The sequence below is a fragment of the Vicugna pacos genome, chromosome 8 (genome assembly GCF_048564905.1).
Source record: "Vicugna pacos chromosome 8, VicPac4, whole genome shotgun sequence".
In the NCBI taxonomy this organism is placed as follows: domain Eukaryota; kingdom Metazoa; phylum Chordata; class Mammalia; order Artiodactyla; family Camelidae; genus Vicugna; species Vicugna pacos.
The window spans coordinates 54,829,153-54,848,902 of NC_132994.1; the positions used below are offsets into that span (position 1 = coordinate 54,829,153).

General features: G+C 39.4%; 1 protein-coding gene across 3 annotated transcripts in view; it reads right to left on the reverse strand.

Annotated features, from left to right (window-relative positions):
* Nucleotides 1-19,750, reverse strand: part of MAP3K5 (mitogen-activated protein kinase kinase kinase 5) — a 174,686-nt gene that overhangs the window by 139,485 nt on the left and 15,451 nt on the right. The gene's annotated exons all lie outside the window — the stretch shown is intronic.

Consider the following 19,750-nt stretch of genomic DNA (forward strand, 5'->3'; position numbering starts at 1 on the left):
AGCTGGTTTAAAGATGATCATTCATCCAACAACCATGCAACTTGCCCGGAAGCAAAGCACAGACTGCTGATTTCAGCATTTTGATCCATTATTGTGCGCCTTAGAAATGCTGGCAACAAATATTCATTTGCATACTAATGAAAATGAATGGCTCTTATAATGAAGACCCATGTAAGCAGTGTTTGGATAGAACTCAATTTTTCCTGTTCAGAATGCTGACAGGGCAGCAGCTGGGATATACTTGGCAGTTATTAAATATTTTTATTTTTTGGGCAATTTAATTTCAATTGGAGCTTTTGCATCTGTTATGTATCCTGTTTGGAAAAGTTCCTTTAAACTGGCTGAATAATGACAACTTTTCCCTTTTCCTATATCAAATTATTAAAAAATGGGATACACATAATTAGAATCATGTATTTCACCAATATACAAATCTGGGGGAAGAAAACAAGTTTCCTTGCCTTTTCAACTTTCCACCCTCAGTACATGAACACACTTTTCAATTATGAAGTAACACTGATATGGCCTAGAAAAGAGGTTTTATCTGGGCACACAAAGAGTTAAATCAAAGGTCAGCGGGGGCTCTCTGCTTCTGGCTGCAGTGGAGAGGGAGGGAAGATGCTGGTAACTCTCCCACTGAATGGATTCCACCCCCCTAACATCCCCCACCCCGACACCCTCACCCCCCCCTTCTCTGAGCTGGGAGTGCAGAGAGGCCATGACTCCCAGCACACCTACAATCCTGAGCATGACAATCACAACACCCTACTCAGAAGGTGGACTTTGAAAATAAAACCCCTTTAACTCATGAGCTTGGCTCTTGCCATTGCCTCCGTCTCAGTTTTCCTGCATGTTTTTATTGATTGTTTCCTCAGTGCTTTCCAGCTACACACAGAGAAAAAGGGTGCACACACATGAGAATGAAGTGAAACCTGTATGTGCTATTTTGCAATGATATTTTCAGTGAAGGCATATATTATCTGTTCTTTTGGGGGGCAGATAATATAATCCAGAGAATTTCAAGAATAGTCAGTGTAATCCAGTGATTTCTAAGTCACACTTCAAGTTAATGAGTTTAAACCCTGATGATCTCTCGAGGTTTCTTCTCATTAAAACCTAGACTGATTCTGGGAAGTCTGCTTATGGGACTTCAGTTTGTAGGGGATCAGCCGGCTGCTGGAGAGGGCACAGCCTGGAAGCAGGGCAAGTAGAAGCAGAGAAATAAGTCAGGAGGTAACTGCCTGAGTTCAGGTATGAGATGAGGATGTTAGAACTAGGGAGGTAGCAGTAATGACGGAAAGACTACATTCCAGATACATTTTGGAGGATTTACCATACTTAAAATGATTTAATATCTAAATTACTTTTATCTCCAACATACAATAAGTAAACGAGCAAAAATGAGATGCAGAAAAGTATAGTATGCTACCATTTTCTGTAAAAAAGACTCACATTTCCTTGCTTACGTATTAATGAATGTACCTAAAGGACATAGACAAAATTAAAATCGTTGGTTGAATCTTCAGAGAATAATTGGGCGGCAGGGAAACAAGGGTGACTCTTTAGTGTATATACTTTTGTGCCTTTTAGACTTTGTAAATATATTACCTGTTCAAAAAATAAAAATAAATGTTTTTAAGAAAGAGGAAGATAATAGTGAAACGTTACCAATTTTTTTTAAAAACTTCATCTGTATGCATTTTCTACACGTCCAAAATACTCTTTTATTGGTATCCTGATAAGATCCTAATAAAATTTAGATTTAGTATCTAAAATTCTTGACTGCCTCAATAGAATAAAAATCTGCCATGGTAAATATAAGAAGTTTATGGCCTGACATAAAATTAATAAGGTTTTCCCTAGGTCTGTGCTATTAAAAAAAACTTGGCATAAGGAAATGAAATGCAAAAAAAAAATTTTTGATTGGCCAGAAAAATAAAAGTATGTTCATATATAGGTCCATGAAAAATGACACACAGGAGAAGATAATCTAAACTGTAATACACTATCTGACTATGAACTGTTAGTTACAACATTAGTTGCAACTTAATTAGAGATCCAGGAGTTTCCAAGTACTATTCCTGGAAGACATTGGCCCAATGATCTTAGAAGTAAAATGACCAGTGAGGCTCTGAACATCACAGAAAGAATACTAGATATAAAATTGAAAATAGTACGCATCCTGTTAACTATCCCAGCAGAAAGCTGCGGTCCATCCTTAAGTGAAAACCATCCAGGGTTCTAATACCCAAGAAAGAAAGACAAAATCTAAGCATAACCACTGTTCAAGAGAGAAAAAATAAACAGCAAAAGAAATTAAAAATTCACAATATTATTCTTTCTATTTTGCAACAACAAAAAACAAAGATGAGGGGAATTTGCAGAAATCACCCAGTTCTCTCTCCCCAGGACCCTTCAGTACTCCTAGATGCCTTGCACACAGCACCCTCTGTGCTCCCAGAACGGTCCATACATGTAGTTGGAAGAAATGCACTCCACTGTTGTTGGACTAGTCAAATTCTTTTTTAAAGCTCTTCTTTATGTAAGTACAAAATCTGCTTTAACTTCCACTCTTTCATTGTTTCCACTTCCACTTTCCTAAAGCTACACTGAAAAAAAATCAAATTCCTCTTCCTCCAAAAGCCTTCAGACATTAAGAACAATAATCTTGGCATCTCCTACATTTTTTTCTCCAGGTTACACATCTCTCGTCCCTTCATTTGGCAACAGGATTTCCAGTTTTGCTAACATGCCTACTCTCTGATATACTCTGGCCAAGGAATGTATAGGGAGCAAGGACCAATAAAAAGGTTTTCCAGGGTGAAAAGAGGCAGAACTACTTTTCAAAGTGTAACTTCTAATGGGACTTACAGAACTGTTTAGCCATCAAGATGGTACATGCTGAAGATGTATGACAAAGGCTGAGAAACAGTGTGCGTGTTTAAATTAACAGGTTATTAGTGACTTTTGTAAGATTGGCAGATTAAAGACAATGAACTGGAGAGTAAGTGGGAGGTTATGAAGTAAAAATAGTGCAGATCAGGGTTCTTAAATTTAATGTGTACATGAATCACCAGAGCTTGTTAAAAAACAGATTCTGATTCAGTTGTGGGAGTAGGGAATGACGAAACTACCTTTCTCACAAGCACCGTGGTGATGCCCGTGCGGCTGGTGCAGGACCACCCTGTGAAGCAACAGCCATGTTGTAAACCCACAGACAGGACACAGGGGATTTTTAAGCATACAATGAAACAAACTTATCCAACATGGCAAACACTGCTATACCAAAACAGAACCATATATCAGATATATGGTGGCTCTTTGGGGGCAATAATACATATCATCATGATCTAAGAGATTTCAGAATGCCAAGTCTCTGAAAGAAGCACGTTGCCATTTTCTGTCCTCAAAATGAGAAATCCTAATTAAACCAGTATTCCTTGAGTCATGTGGAGAGCTGTGAAGGCACACAGGTAGGCACAGCGTATGCGACATTATCTGTACCCAACTGCCTGTATCCTGCCTTTCTACACCAGGTATGAAAATCTGATCTGAGAAGCTTCCTGAAATGTGTTCAGATGAAGGAGGCACTTGGGGAAATGTTATTATTTACCATTTCACATCCACATGTGGACCTTGTAACTATCCACAATGAATCCCAAATACCTCTGTTTACATGCATTTGCACAAATATCTATTTATTTAGAAAAAAAAAATCGAAAGAGAAGTTTTCTTTGAAAAAAATGGGGTGGGGTTCTTTACAAAACATATGCAAAGAAAAGGCATAAGGCAAACAAAATCTGACAAAATACATTAAAGATTACTGAAAAGATTACACGATATCAATAAAGTGGAGGTGGAGTAAATGTTTTGTGTAAGAATGAAGGTGAAATTAAACTACAGAATTTAACACTTGGCATTGTACAATAAAAATATCTTTGAGGTTAAGAATTTAAAATTGAAGACAAATTTAAGAAAGTTAAAAGTTGAAGTAGGCGTTTTGTAGAAACTATAATGAGAGAACTACTTCCAAGGAAAGGGTAAGGAACAAACGCCTCTTCTCATGCCAGTTTGGTGTCTTGAAGAACTATCGAGGACCAGAGTTCTCCTTAATGATGAAGGGCTGAATCGTTAGAGTTCATGATGCATTTAAGTGTTTTTTGTTGTTAAAAATAACTTGTTGCATTACTTCCTCAGCAAGATCAGGTAGAATCTTTAGGCAGATTTAGAATATGCTGCTCTGAAAAGGTATTTCTGAACCTAGACTAAAAAACTAGGCTTTTTTCCTTCCCCAATTTATCTTTGGTTTCAGTTGGGGAGAAAAGGGGTCTTAAACTTATCAAAAGCTGTCATCTCACACATTTCATTTTCTTCCCCTCTCTGAAGAAAGTAGTCCTAAGTCTTAGTCCTGCAGCATGCTTACCAAATGGTCTGCTTCTAAGGAGCCACTACTAAATGCACTAATCTTACTTAGCATTTCAGCGGTGTTCAAAGTTCTGGATTTTCTGATGTAACTTTGAAATTTTGCTTGTCAGAATGACTACCCAGAGAATTTTTTCCCCTCTTTGGGGACCCTTGTTAGGTCAAATTTTCTCATGACTTCTAACCCCAGTGAGTATAATTCATTCTTTTTCTGGGTTTTTTTTTCTTTCCCCTCCTCCCTCTTCTTCACTGCCGAGTCCTTCCAGAGCAGCATTCCTTTGCTCTCACTCAAGTGCTCTGCAGACATCTGCTCATAATCACTGCTTCTCCTGGCTCTCTGGCTGCTCTTCTGGCTTACGATTTCACCTCCTTCATTTTGTATTAGGTCATCAAAAGACCTGTAATCCTGCATCTTCCCATGCGTGCTAAGCTTTTATTTGGGGATAACAGTCATATCTTTCTGAAGTTTAAATCACAGATTAGTAAAAGGAACTGGATTCCAGATGGCATTACTATAGCCCACGGGAATTTGGGAGAGCTGGAGTTTACCAGCACTAAAGAAACACAGAAGCAAACACTAAAAGAATGCTAAATATAGTTATGAGGACTTCGGCCAAATACAGTCATATTTTCACAGAGGAACATATATTGGTAGATAATGACCTGCTTATTTTTGCCTTCTATCCAATGAACATTAAAATACCAAAATGCCTCTCATGTAGAAATCTGCTGGCCGTTAGAGCCCGCAGGTGCCGAATTAAACAATCCTTCCCTGCCCTACTCAACAATCAAACAGTGACGTTTTATGAAGTTGAAAAATGTGACCTCAGCCTAGAGAGGCTGTGAAGACTGCTGGGAAGAAGTCAGCATGTTGTGGTGGTTCTTGTTTTCTGGCTCAGAGTATTATTTCCAAGCCCAGGCTGCTAAAGAAGGGATGTGGTTATACAGAAAGTAGATTTAGGCTTGCATTCTTGTAATCCAACCCACCAAACATGTAATGTATCAAAAACACACTGACTTAAAAGAAAAAGCTAAGCCGCTCCTACTTTCAGAAGGTTACCACCCTAGAAATATAGATGAACCTATAGTATGATCACGCCGCGTTGGTATCCCAACAACCACGTTAATCACTTGGGTTCTGGCCAAATTCATAAAAAAACATCTCTAGTATTATTTTAAAGTCATTCTTTATTTACTTTTAGTTCATCTCTTTCAGTATATATCTTCCAAGAAAGATTTGTACATTCATTCCCTGCGTCCCTTCATCCCTCTCTCCCCTTCTCTCTCTCTCCCTCATTCATTCAAATATTCTACAATGTTTCAGCACTGATTGTGCCCCAGCCATGTTTCGAGGCACTGGTACTACTGAGATGATTAAGCTATATTCTGTGTTCTCAGGGGCCTAACAGTCTGTGGGGGAGGAGGATTTTAAACAAATCAATCACAATTTGCATTGATCAGAGCCGTATCAGAAACTGGGACACAGCAGAGGAAGTGCTGAGGTGAGAGAGACCAGCTCTTCCTGAGAAGTGAGGGTGGGAGAGTGGGTGGGTCACAGATGAAATTTCAGCTGCCTTCTCAAGTGTGGTTTCATCAAAGGAAGGAGAGGAAGGGCCCTCAAGACAGAGGAAATAATGCAAAGGTATAGAGCTGTGAAAGGGGAGAAGTTCAGCGTGGCTGGGACAGTGGCTGGAGGCAAGGGAGGCAGAGGTCAGGCAGAGGTTTCAGGGTGCGAGGATCCAGGTTCAAGACCTAGTGTAGGGTTTTAGAAGGTGGGCTCTGCTCCCTCTGCCTGGCACACGCTCCTCCCAGATCTCTGCACGGTTCCTTCACACCATTCACGCTCTGTCTCAATACCACCTCCTCATCATTCTTGCCCCTCCTTCTACAGTCCCTGGCTCTAGCCTCCCTCTGCCCCATGCTGACTTATTTTTTTCTTCATGGTACTTACTCCAGTAGGAAGTCATTATTTGTTTACTTGTTTGCTTGTTTATTGAGCGACATTTTCTTCAGACACTGCAGGACCACAAATGCTACACAAAAGAATGCCTACACTTTAGATATTTTTCATATGTGGGAAGCCTGTATTTAAATAAATCTGAGTCATCAACCCATAAAATAGTCATAGAGGCCTTTTTGCTTGTTTTTCCTGTGAACACTGAATTCTCTACCTTTCCTTCCTGTGAAATGATATGAAGGAGAAACAGTGCTTACTAGGGCTGGAACTGGATGGCTGTCTGTATCCACAGAGGCTTGCATTAGGCACTCAGATGAATGAATGAATAAGGAGCAAGGAATCAAAGATGACACTGAGGTTTCCAGCCTGAGTGACTGGAGAAAAAATACTATCACTGATAAGCAAAGGAACAGGTTTCAGAGAGAAGATGATGACGTTAAATTTTAGGTTGAAAGAGATATCCATTCAGTAGATTGCTGGACACATGGAAATGGAGCTAAGGAAGGAAGAATGGATTGGAAATATATACTTGAAAGTTAATAGGATGGCCAAGTCAGAGCACAGTGAAATGATCTTTTGGGATCTTTCCAACTAGACTATAAACTCCTTAAGGGTACCGTAAGCTCCATAACCTGACTGTTATAAATTGGACGTTCGTGTCCCCCCGAAATTCATATGTTGAAACACAATCCCCAAAGTGATCATATTTGGAGAATGGGCCTTGAGAGGTGATTAGGTCATGAGGATGGATCTCTCATGAATGGGATTGGTGCCCTTACAAAAGAGGCCTCAAAGAGCTCCCTCACCCGTTTCACCATGTGAGGACACGGTGAGAAGACAGCTATTTCTGAGCTAGAAAGCAGGCGCTTACCAGACACCGAACCTTCAGCACCTTGATCTTGGACTTTCCAGTCTCCCAAACTGGGAGTAACACGTGTCTGTGGCACTCTGTTGGAGCAGCCTGAAATGACTGACACCATCTTTTCATCCCAGGTACCCTAAGTAACAAGAGAACAGGACTTCAAGAAAAAGGGAGTTGTCAGCCTCATGTACCTTCCTGCTAAGGAGAATGAAGACCAAGGACCATATTATTTGATGCCTGAAGTCCCTTTGGATTCATCAGAAGACAGTTTCTCCTAAGTGATGGAGGACCAACAACAGGAAGGATCAGAAAGGAAGACCATGAGTCCGAGAGCAGAGATTACTTTTTCAAGGATTTTATCAGAGATGTGTCAGCCTCAAGGGAGCTGATGGTCCAGTACATGGATAAGGTCTCCTTTTCCCTCTTCCACCTCCTCAGGAAGAGTTACTCCAAAGGCTCCTCCAAAAGCCTCTTTCTCAAGTGAGCTTTCTCTTCAGATCCACTCTAAGTCTTGAAGCAAAGCTCTTTCCTGCTCCTCCAGCATCTTCGTTATCTTCCATTGAATCAGTGTTAAGACCTAAGGAAACTCAGGTTTCAGGGCTATGGCAGAAATTGACAGGAAGGCTCTTTAACCTGCTTTGGTTCTAGACCATTCAAGCTACCTAGCCCAGAGAACGAGATCGTCAAGGGTTCCAGTCTGGCTCACCAGTTTAGTATTAGGGCCTGGGGCCAGAGCCCCATTTAATAATCAAGAGATGCATTGCCTGGCTGTATTTTCTGGCCACAAACCTACTTCTGGGAACTCTCAAGAAAATAAGTTGCAGGGCAGGATTGTGATATTCCTTAGGAACCCAGCCAAATAGAGCTACAACAGCATCTTAATTTCAACACAACTTACAGGAAGAGATTCCGGGCTGGGTGTGTGGAAAAATAAAGTCAAGCGAGCCGTCTGAATATTGGGAAGCAAGAATTTCTATGAGTTGTGTGTCTTGTCGGATAGCACCACAGATCTATGAAATGTTCATGTATACACTATTAACAAGATTTCCTTTTGCTTCTGTGTTTATCTATTAGAAAAGTTAAAAGTTCATCAGATGTGTTAATCAGAGGACTCATTTTGTAGATCTTAGAGACTTCTTTTCATATCTTGAATTATCTGAATATATTTTAGATACAAAATAGAGAACACAAAAATGAAACCATTTATAGTGGTAGTCATGAGTGCTACATAAAAGTATTAGAGCTAAAGTAATAGTTTTTGTGTAAATAACTGAAGCCTATTTTAATACAGGCACCCAATGTAAGACTTTAATTTAAATATTTTAGTACATTAGGTTCTTTAGCAACTTAGGAGCAAATACTGTCTTGACTTTACTTTCACTTAAATACACTGTAAATGTGTCATTACACAATACTAAAATTTAAAATTAAATAATCTTCATGCAGTTTGAAAGTAAGCTTCTTCACCCCTGCAAAGTTTATTCTTACCTGATATTTTAAAGCAGTACCAAAAAATCATTACATAACAAAGCCTTGGAATTTTTCAGTCATTTTTATTATTTTGATTAATTTTCATCCTTCATGATGTTTCAAAAAAGCCTTATAACTGTATATGATGAACATTAAACCAACATGAAAATAGTCTCTGAATTTATACTGCATTTGTTGCTCTCTGAGACATTCTTCCAGGACTCTAAACTAAAAAACACGGGTTCTGCCCAGCCTCTCAACCATTTTCAACAGGTATAAAATAATTTTTGTAGTTACAGCAGTCAGTTCAGATCTGTAGCTTTTTGGAAACAAATATTTTTACCCCCTGCTTTATCTGAGTTGTATAAAAATCAATAAAACGAAAAAAGACGAGCAGGAAGCAACTGGCACACTCATAAGTTAAGGCTTTGTTTATACTTTAATAATTTATAAGTGATCAGTTCTTAAGTTTAAGTGTGTCCTGCCCTGATTAAAACTTAGTCCATCTGAGAAAATAAAAACGTGTTTTGGGTTTTTGCACATCTTACTTTCACAGCAGGAATCCTGTTCTTTGCCTATGTTTCTATGTGCCAAACCTTTAATAACTATAGGCTCTTGAAAATAAATTGGTCTCTAAGTAGCCTTACTTGTTCATTCAATATATATTTATTGAATAAGCATTATACACCAGATGCGGAACAATAGGGCCAGAGATGAATAAGAAGTTGATTCTTGAATGTGCCACATTTCCCACTGCTGATGACAAGCAGGAATCAGTAACAAAAGTCTATATTGTGGGGAGAGGGTATAGCTCAGTGGTAGAGTGTGTGCACAAGGTCCTGGGTTCAATCCCCAGTACCCCATTAAGGAAAAGGATGAAGAAAAAAAAAGAAAAGAAAGAAAGGAAAAAAAGAGAAACCTGATTACCTCCCCACCCCACCAAAAAACCTATATTGTAACCTAAGAATAACATGGTCCTGAGAAGATCTTTAGAGAAGAAATTTGCCTAAAATAGCGATTATACTAAAACTATACATAAAGGACAAGTTTGAGGATGTACAAAACTATTCCCTATTTTCAAAGAACAGGCTGTATCTACTATTATCATGGGAAAAGTCCATAGCACTTTAAAGGAGAAATGAAAAAAAGCTAAAACAATACTTTTACACATGTTTTAAGTTACTGAGGCAGAGAATAGGTTTTAAACTCTCTACCTAAAGTTTTTTATATCTCCAGGTACCAAACAAATGCAATGAGCCTAACTTTTGGATCCTGTTCTGACAGGCACCAGAGACAGCAGGATAGAAATTCAATCAGTCCTCTGTCATCTTGAATGATATGGTATTTTTAAAATGTATCCGATTGAGACATTCCAATGGCCATAAAATGGCATGAACATCTCATGACTAAGCAGCAAAGTACAGTCAGCAGTCAGTAACGTGTATAAAATAGTTATCAACCAAAGATTCTTTTTTTCTTCGAAAAGCAATAAAGGCAGTTAAGACTAGTAACTCCTATACTAAATTTCAATGCACGTGCCACTGTGCATGTTGATTAGCTTTCCTTTTTAGCCACGAGCAACAACTAGAACAAAAGGCAAAAGATTTTTTGAATAAAAACTCTTATAGGAGGTATTACTTATGCAAATGATCAAATCATTAAGTCACAAAAGGTTCAATGAATTTAATTAACAGCACTATTTATTCAAGAGAAACGCATCGAACACCTATTACATGTAAGCACTAAAATGAAGAAAACAGACCTGAATCTAACTAAAAAAACCTAACAGTCTCAACAGGGAAGCCAATCACGAAAATGCAGCAGAAGCCAGCAGCTGGCACTGTGGGAAGACAGAAGAGGGAGTTACTAACTGCCCAGGTGGGTATGCTTGAGGAGAGGTTTACAGAGCTGACCTAAAGGATGCAAAGGAGTTCCCCAGGAAGTGAGGAAAGAGAATTCCAGGCAGGAAGGAGCAAGGAACCTAGAAGAATGGGTCCCCTTTCCGAACCCTAGGTCTAGCAACTATCATCACAGTAAAAATATAGAACTTTCAGAGGGGAAATGGAAAAACAAACATAAAATGGCATTTGTGCACAAAAATGGAGAGATCTCTGAGCTTGATTTATTAGGGAAACTGCTCTGAATCTGGGTCCAATCACAGAGCTTGTGGTGGGGGGGTTGGGGGGCGTTGCTCAGGAGGCAGAGGGATGCCCAACCTGGGCAGACTTTGCATGCTGTGCTATCATGTTTAGTTTCCCGCCGCAGCTGGTCAGGAGCCCTGTGCAAGAAACTGCAGTGATTAGAACACGATTTCTTGGAAACTACTCAGTACAAAGTGGTGGAGAAGGAAGGTAGGAAGGGTGAGCCACCAAGCGGCTCCCTCAAAAGCAAAGGCAGGTAGAATGAATGCACTGGGAAGATTGGCTCAGTCAGCAATTCTACCAAGAATTAAAGATTAGTAGAGCATCTTCATTCACCAACAAAGTGTTAGAAAAAGGAAACAAAATAATTTAAAGATTAACTCTTCTATCTCCTTAAATTTAAAATCCATGACCTTGAAGGCAGACAAATACTTTTGGTTTCTAATTTTAGCAGAGGACAATACTGCCCCTTTGGAGCAAGGGACAAAAATAAAAAAGGAAAATCTATAGGGATGGCCCCGCCAGAGAAAAGTTGCAAGAAAGAAGCAGAGGAGCAAATGAGGAAGAGAGGACATGTGGGAAAGAGCAAACAGAACCACGGAGCTCCTGACTTTTGATGGTTGAAGCTGGACACATTTTGTTCACCAAGTAGACGAACCAATGCTTTTTCCAAATATAAACAGTACATTTCATAGGATATCTAGCCAAGAACCGTCTGCCGATGTTTGCACATGACTCTCAGGTGTTCTGGAGGCAAAGATTGGAGAGAGAGGTTGGCTCATGCTCCTCACTGGTTCAGCCATCCATGGACAGTGCCAGAAATAAGACAGAGAGTGCGAGAAGGTAAGGTGGGAGAAAGGCTTAGATTAGGAAAAGTACAAAAAGAAAAGTAAACTTCCAGTTGAGTTTCTAAAGCCAAGTAGAATTAAAAGCACCAAGAGGAATTGTTCAAGAGAAAGTACCTCCTGTACTTTGTCTTTATTTCTCTGGAAACTTTAATGCTGGCTGCAAACCTCCCTAGGGATAGGCAGGTTACCTGCAGATTAAACCAGTCCATGAACCACATGCTCATATCTGCACTTGATCCTTGGGGAAGGTCTCGTCCCCTTTCTATTCCCAGCCTCCTGAGGTCTCTTGGTTCATGGCCATTGCTACCACCTGGTCCTCTCTGTGGCCCTACACCTCCATTGCTTTGCCTTCTGCAGAGCTGGACGGAAAAAAATGACAAATTCTGTCCATTCCTAAGGCTGAGATGGGGTAGTGAGTTCTTGGACGCGTATTAATTTGCATAGATTTTTTAAAAGCAACAATCTCCACTTTTTCTCATAGTGAGTCAGTTAAGATCTGCAATCTTTGATATATAAACAGGATTTTTACAGAATTATACATTGCCTTGTCCACTTTAAGCAGCATCCAGGGTAAATTTTTAGCTGTCCAGTCTCTGTTCAACCACCTCATCCCAATAGACCCAAATATGTGGGGAAACAGGTCAGCTGTCCGGTGGATCTTCTTGCAGTGGACAGCAAAAAGTCTCAGGGCAGTATTTTGACGGTAACGTTTCTACCAGCCCTATCTGTAGAGGAAAAAAAAATTTCATAGGGGGAAAAGATGTTTCCCAGGTAAAGTGTATTCTTGCCAAATCCCTTCAGGTACCCTCCATTTTGAGTTTTAATGGCTTCTTTCTCAAAATCCAATGACTACCTGAGGCCCAGGCCTCACTTCTCTCCATGACTTGGCCACTAGATGGATGTGAAGCAGGCAGAGAGCTACTGACTTGTTGATCGGCCCCCCGCTCGTGTGCACACCTGCATGAGGGGCAGAAGTACCCAAGAGCATTCAGACTGCGGCGGATGTTTCCAAAGACGGCCACCATCAATCCCTTACCACTTGGTCTGCATGTGCCCACTTCCCCTTTGAGCTCTCCCCCTCCGCTTGAGTCTGGGTCAACTCTGTGACTGCCTTGATCAATAGAATGCAGCAAACTCACATCCTGAGGATTTTGAGACCAAAAGATAAGAGAACTAACTAACAGCTTCCACTTCCTTCTTCTGAGAACACAGGCTCATAAAGCACTGCCTCTCAGAATGCAGACACCCTGGAAGATGTCCAACCTGGCCATGCAGACAGGCCACAAGAGGAGACCTGAGGCCAGACAGCCCACATCAACATCCATTGATGAGAATGTGCCTTCTTGGACATTCCAGCCCAGTCCAGCCCCTAAAGGACTGCAGACCCAATCAACTACACACGAAATGGAAGAACCGCCCAGCCGAACCTAGTCAACCAACTAAGTCGTGAGAGAGAATAACAGGTTGTTGTTAGGAGCCACTGCGTTTTGTATGGCTGTCATGCAGCAAAAGAAAAATGAAACACAGACCTTACAAAACAATAAATCAACACTGAATATATGATCGTTGGCCGAGAACCTACTATGGGCCTGCTCCTTTCATGTATGTTTTCTCAGTTAATCCTCAAAACGGTGGTAAATATTGGCTTCCTCAACACAGAGAGGATACGTGAGGCAGAACTGAAACTCAGAGCAAGCCTCCAAACCCTAAAGCATGTGTTCCTCCCACCACATCTCAGAAGCTGGAGTGTGTGAACTCTGTGGGGTCGTCTCTCAGCTCCTTGCAAATCTGTCGCTTTGGGCATGGCTATTGCCACACATTGGCTTCCAGGATCACGTCCCTCTCCCAGCCCTAAATGCCCAGGTGGTGGAGAACTCTTTAAACAGTATCTTAACAAAATCAGGAGTCATGGTTAGACTCCCCTCAAACCCTGCCAAAATCAAATTTATGAGGCAATACACAACATGATAAAAGCGCATCTTAACAGCCTCTTGGTAGATTCAAGCATCAGATAAAGTACTGGATTAAACAGCCTCTAAAGTCCTGTTTATTCCAACAGTCTGTGACCTGCCAGGCACCGTGCAAAGCTCCTTGCATGCATGATCCCATTTAACCTTCTCAGTAGACCTATAAGTCGGTGACTTACAGATGAGAAAATAAGACTTAGCGACGTAAGAGCACACAACCAGTATGTGGCAGGGCCAAGGCTCAAACAGAGAGGTCTGTCAGAGACACAGTCCACATTCAACCATTACAATATATGGCTTTCCTTCCATCACTAGGAAGACGTGATTTTTTTCTAGTCTTCTGATCAGTGGAGATAGAAATCCCCAATGTGAACATTCCAAGAAACAGTCCCTAACCCTGAAGAGCCATCCCACTTGCACTACAAGTCATGAGATGGGCAAGAATCTACCTGGTACAGCATAAAACCAAGGAACTGGCAAGAGAAGCCGGGACCCTCGCCCTCACCCCCATCCCAGTGAGCAACCAGAGACTGTCCGTCTCCATAAATACGTCACCTGCAAATCTGAATCAATTATTCTGCAGGATACATTTCTGAGTTGAAGCTCTAGCTTCCCCTTCAGAACAAGGCCAGATAACTCAGCAAAGACTTACCCATAAGGATGACTACTGGAGACACCTCACAATTTAAAAACAAAAAAAACTGGGCACCACTTGTCTCATAGCATAGTAGGTCAAGTCTGTGGCCCTGTGGTTCCAAACTTCCACACCTGCTTTACCTCAATTCACCCATGGTAGTGGACAGCCTGATAGATTACCTGGAGTTTTGACTCATTTCCTTCGTCACCAGACACAACAGTCAACAACGGGGTTTGATGTCTTCTGGGTAGTAGGATATCTGGTTCAACAAAACTAGACAGGTCGGAATTTGTGCTTGGGGACAGAGGTCATTAAAAGATTTACAAAGCAAAGAGCATGTCAATGTGATCGCCCACATTAAGGTAACAGTTCAGAGAAGGTATCACATTACACCAGCCTAAGACCATATTGGGCAATTTAAACCTATAATAAACTCCATTTCTTCATCTAATATCTTAACACTAAGATGTGGAGTCTGTAAAACGCAGAGTGCTAAACCGCTCTCCCTGGAAATATTTACAGACTGGGATGACTTTTAGAAAGAACATGAACTAATATAGTAAGAATGCTACATTAACATTTCCATAAGTTTTTTCTTACAAAAACCCAGATTTTCTATGTTCTGTATGAGAAACCAAATCACAAGGGACAATAACCCTTTCAAAAAGTATTTTGACTTTTCACATTTAAATATTTAAATTTTAGGTGATAAGCAGATAAAGGTAAATAGTGATTCCCTGTTTATCCTGAAGTCAGACTCTACTATCCCTAATTTTGTTAAGTGCCAAACCCACAGGAAGGAAGGATGAAAGGAAGTAAAAGAAGGAAAGAAGCAAGGAGAGGAAAACAGCAGGAAAAGAAGCGAGGAAGGAGGGCAGGGAGGGAGGAAGTGAAATCTAGCCACTCCTGGGTGTGATAAATGACAATAAGTGCCAAAAATCTGAAAACTCTGCAATCCACGGTTCAATAATCAGTTCAACAGCCAAAAATTAAAAGGAAAATATTTTTCTCAACAAAAGCAAAAGTTGAGACCCGCGGTCATAAAAGCCAAGAAAGGCAAGAGAAACATTGTAAAGAGAAAGAAAAGGATATCAGGGACAGTTAAAAATAGTAAGAAGACCCAACTGTCTTTTTTGCAGAAATGAACAAGCCCAAAATTCATATGAAAATACAAGGGAACCAAAATAGCCAAAACAGCCTTGAAAAAGAAGAACAAAGCTGGAGGCCTTATACATCCTTTTCAGAATCCCTTTCTTTTCAAAACTTAATACAAAGCTTAAGTAACCAAGATTACATAATACTAGCATAGAGATAAACATATAGATCAATGGAACAGAACTCAAAAATAAACTCATGCATTTATAGTTAATTGATTTCTGACAAGGGTGCCAAGAAAATTCGTTGGTGAAAGAATGAATGGTCTTTTCAATAAATGGTGCTGAGACAACTGGATATCCATATGCAGAAGAATGAAGTAGGACCCTTACCTCACATGATATTTAAAATGAACTCAAAGTGGATCAATGACCTATATTCAACAGCAAAAACTGTAAAATTCTTAGAAGAAAACACAGATGTAAATCTTCATGACCTCAGATCGGGCAACAATTTCTTACGTAGTAAGATATCCAAAGTACCAGCAACAAAAGAGGAACAGATAAATCAGACTTCATCAAAATTAAAAATTTTTGTGCTTCAAAGGACGTTATTAAGAAAATGAAAAAATAACCCACAAAATGGGAGAAACTATTTGCAAATTATATATCTGATAAGGGACTTATATGCAGAATACGTAAAGAACTATTACAATTCAGCAATAAAGAGATGAATTTTAAAATGGGTAAAAGATCTGATGAGACAGATCTCCAAAAAAGATATACAAATGGCCACAAGCACATGAAAACATCATTAGTCATTAGGAAAATGCAAGTCAAAACCACAATGAGGTACCTACCATTACATACCTACTAGGATGGCTAGAATCAAAATGACAGACAATTAACATGCATTGGTAAGGATGTGGATAAACGAACCCTCATACATGGTTGGTGCTACCAGAAAATGGTGTAGCCACTTTAGAAAATGTTTCAGTGGTTCTTCAAAAAGTTTAGAGGGGGAAGGGAAGGTATAGCTCAGTGGTAACTGTCTCCTTAACATGCACTAGGTCCTGGGTTCAATCCCCAGTACCTCCACCAAAAATAAATAAACAAACAAACAAACCTATTTACCTCCCCTGCAAAAAATGAAATGAAAAAATAAATAAAAAATTTAAAAAAAAAGTTTAGTCATCGTAAGAAACAGCAATTCTACTCCTAGGAATATAATTAAGAGACGTGAACATATATATCCACCCCAAAATTTGTATATGAATGTTCAGTGTAGCTTTATTCATAATAGCCAAAAAGTGGAAACAACCCAAATGTCCATCAACTGATATATTATAATATGTTTATATACCCATACAATAAAATAGTACTCAGCTAGAAAAAGAAATGAAAAAAGGACTCTTGGTTACAACATAGATAAAGTTTGAAAACATCACGCTAAGTGAAAGAAGACAGTCACAAAATGCTACATACTATATGATTTTATTTATATGAAATATCTGAAACAGGCAAATTAAGACAGAAAGCAGAATTATAGTTGCCAGGGGCTGGAGGGGGCAGGGGAACATGGGCAGTAACCACTCATGGGTACAGGTTATTTCCAAGGTGATGAAAATGTACTGATGATAGTTGCACACCTTGTGAATTTACTAAAAACCATGAATTAGACTATTTTAAAAGTTAATTTTATTGTATATATTGTATCTCAATTTTAAAAACAAATTTAAAAGAATAAAAAGAAGAGAGAAGTATCCAGAGGTGGGAAGGGGTAATAGGAAACAGAAAAACAAATAGGAGATGGAAAAGTGAAGACCACCACCTGAGTGTTCTGTGGGCAAGGCCATGGCCCAGCTGCTCTCCATCTCCAAAGTCCGGCACAAGATGCAGACCCATTAGATGCTTATTGAATGAAGAATGAATGAATGAACAAATGAATGAATGAATAAATGAGGAAAGAATGGAAGTTTGGAGCAGACAGCTACTACGTACATCAGTAACTCTAAGCACATCAACGTGCTACATTAAAAGAAAAGCAAATGACTCCGGTAAAGTAAAAACTAAATGTCTGTTACTAAGTTTGCCTCTTCCCCCAGGGGAAGGGGAGGCCATGTAGGGGCATCTTTTCCTCGAAGAAATGGACCAAGGGCATTAGGTAATATTAAGAGCAAGGAAAAAGATCACTTACAGAAATAATGGATGTAGTTCAGACCTGCCATGAACAAATATTAGGGGCTATTTAAAGAAATACTATGTTTATAAATTTCACTTAACTCTTAGGTTGTCGCCTTTTGTCAATCACAGTACACAGGAATATAGACACATCACTTTTCCTACATCGTTACAACAAAATAAATTCAAGACGGAGGAAGGAGTCAAGTGTAAAAAGATTAATTAAACTTTCTTGAAGGAAATACAAGTAATTCTCAGGTCTATGCATGAAGCAAGAATCTGCACTTAAGAGCAATAGTAAAATTCACAAATGATAATAGTTTTGACTAATAAAAATGTGTCAAGAATTAACACAAAAATTATACTAAATACCAAACTAAGGAAATAATGTAATACATTTGGAAAAATAAAGGACTGATATTCTTGACATATATATAATACGTGATTATTTTAAAAGAATCTGGAGCAAGTTTCTGGTGAGGAAAATTGAGTGCTTTAACTACTATATATAAAAATAGATTTTAAAAAAACCAAATTTCCTCTGTATAGCACAGGGAGCTATATTCAATATCTTGTAATAACCTTTAATGAAAAAGAATATAAAAACAAACAAACAAACAAATATATATATATGACTGAGACATTATGCTGTACACCAGAAACTGACAAATTATAACTGACTGTACTTCAGTTTTAAAAAAATAGTATAATTCACCTAAAAAAAAATTGAGTGCCATTTAATGAGATGTTACAAACTAGCAAAGGGGAACAATTTCTGTGGGGAAATGAGTTTGAGGTGCTGGTGTGACCATAAGCAGGTATGGGGTGTACAGCTGACGGTTAAACCTACAGTTCTCGGGGATCTGGGCTAAAAAAAGATACCAGGGAGACATCGGATACCAACAAAGGTAGTATTTTGTTAATTTCACTGGAATCCAGCTGATCACCCATATTTTTGCTGCTAGAAAACCAAGCAACGAAACCTTTACTGCAATCTTTTTCTTATTACTATAACAGAAAAGAACAAATCTGACTCCATAATTAGATCTGTTCCTTTGGCTTTAACCCTGTGCCCTGTTTTCTAGGCTTAGTCTTAATAGATCTGCACCTTTTGTAAAAGAATGTTGCCTTCAGCCTGAAATATAAAGGAGAGCCTATTCTCAAGGCTCTGACCTTTAAGGATATTAACACTTTTGCACTTATATAAAGGTAAAAAGTTGCAGAATAGAAGATAATGTTTGTTAGAGGTTTTACAGGGGCACCATGATCTGACCCATGTGTACAGCTGCAAGAACAAAGAATTCCTACAGCAAGAAGTTTGCAACAACCAACCACACTCCATCCCCTTTTTAGTATAAAAGGAGCCTGAATTCTGACTTGGAAGATAGTTCTCCAAGACATTAGTCTGCCATCTTCTTGGTCTGCTTGCTTTCTGAATAAAGTTGCTATTCCTTGCCCAAACACCTCGTCTCCCGATTTACTGTCTGGTCGTGCGGCAAGTGGAACAAGTTTGGACTTGGTAACATTATCATTATCATTAGTATTGGTATCAAAGAAGAGTCTGTACTTGACAACCCAATATTTAAAAATATGTTCTTTTCAGAATGCTCTTTTTGAAAATTCAATTTCACCCTGAGAACTGATTTTCAAGGTCAGTTTTCAAAAGATTTGGCTCTGTAATGTGTCTCCTAGTGTTAGAAGGAAGGAAGGAGAGGAGAGGTGAGAAGAGAAGGAAGGAAAGAAGGAAAGAAGGAAGGAAGACAGGAATAAAAAAAGGAGGCAGCGGGAAAGGGAGGGGAAGAGGAAGGAAAAAGAGAAGGAGGAGGAGGAAAGACAGAAAGGCCTTCGTCCCTGGTGAAGTCATCCTTAGGTAAAGGAAATGTTTCTAAGCAAAGGTTTCTAAGTAAATGTGTTCCTTCCCTCTCCACTCCCCTAAGTGTGACACTAAGGTTAAGGGGGCACCACGAGAAAATCTGTCAACACCAGAAACACGTGTCCTTCATTGGATGCATAAAAGATAAGGCTGAAAGGGAGCTGATTCCAAGATAAGCCAGTAAAACAGTAGCTACTATTCACATAAGATTCTTTTTTGAGGGTGAGGGAACGTCTTTTGGAATGGACAGACACAAAATACAAATGAATGAGCCTATCTGATAGCAAGAGCACTTTCA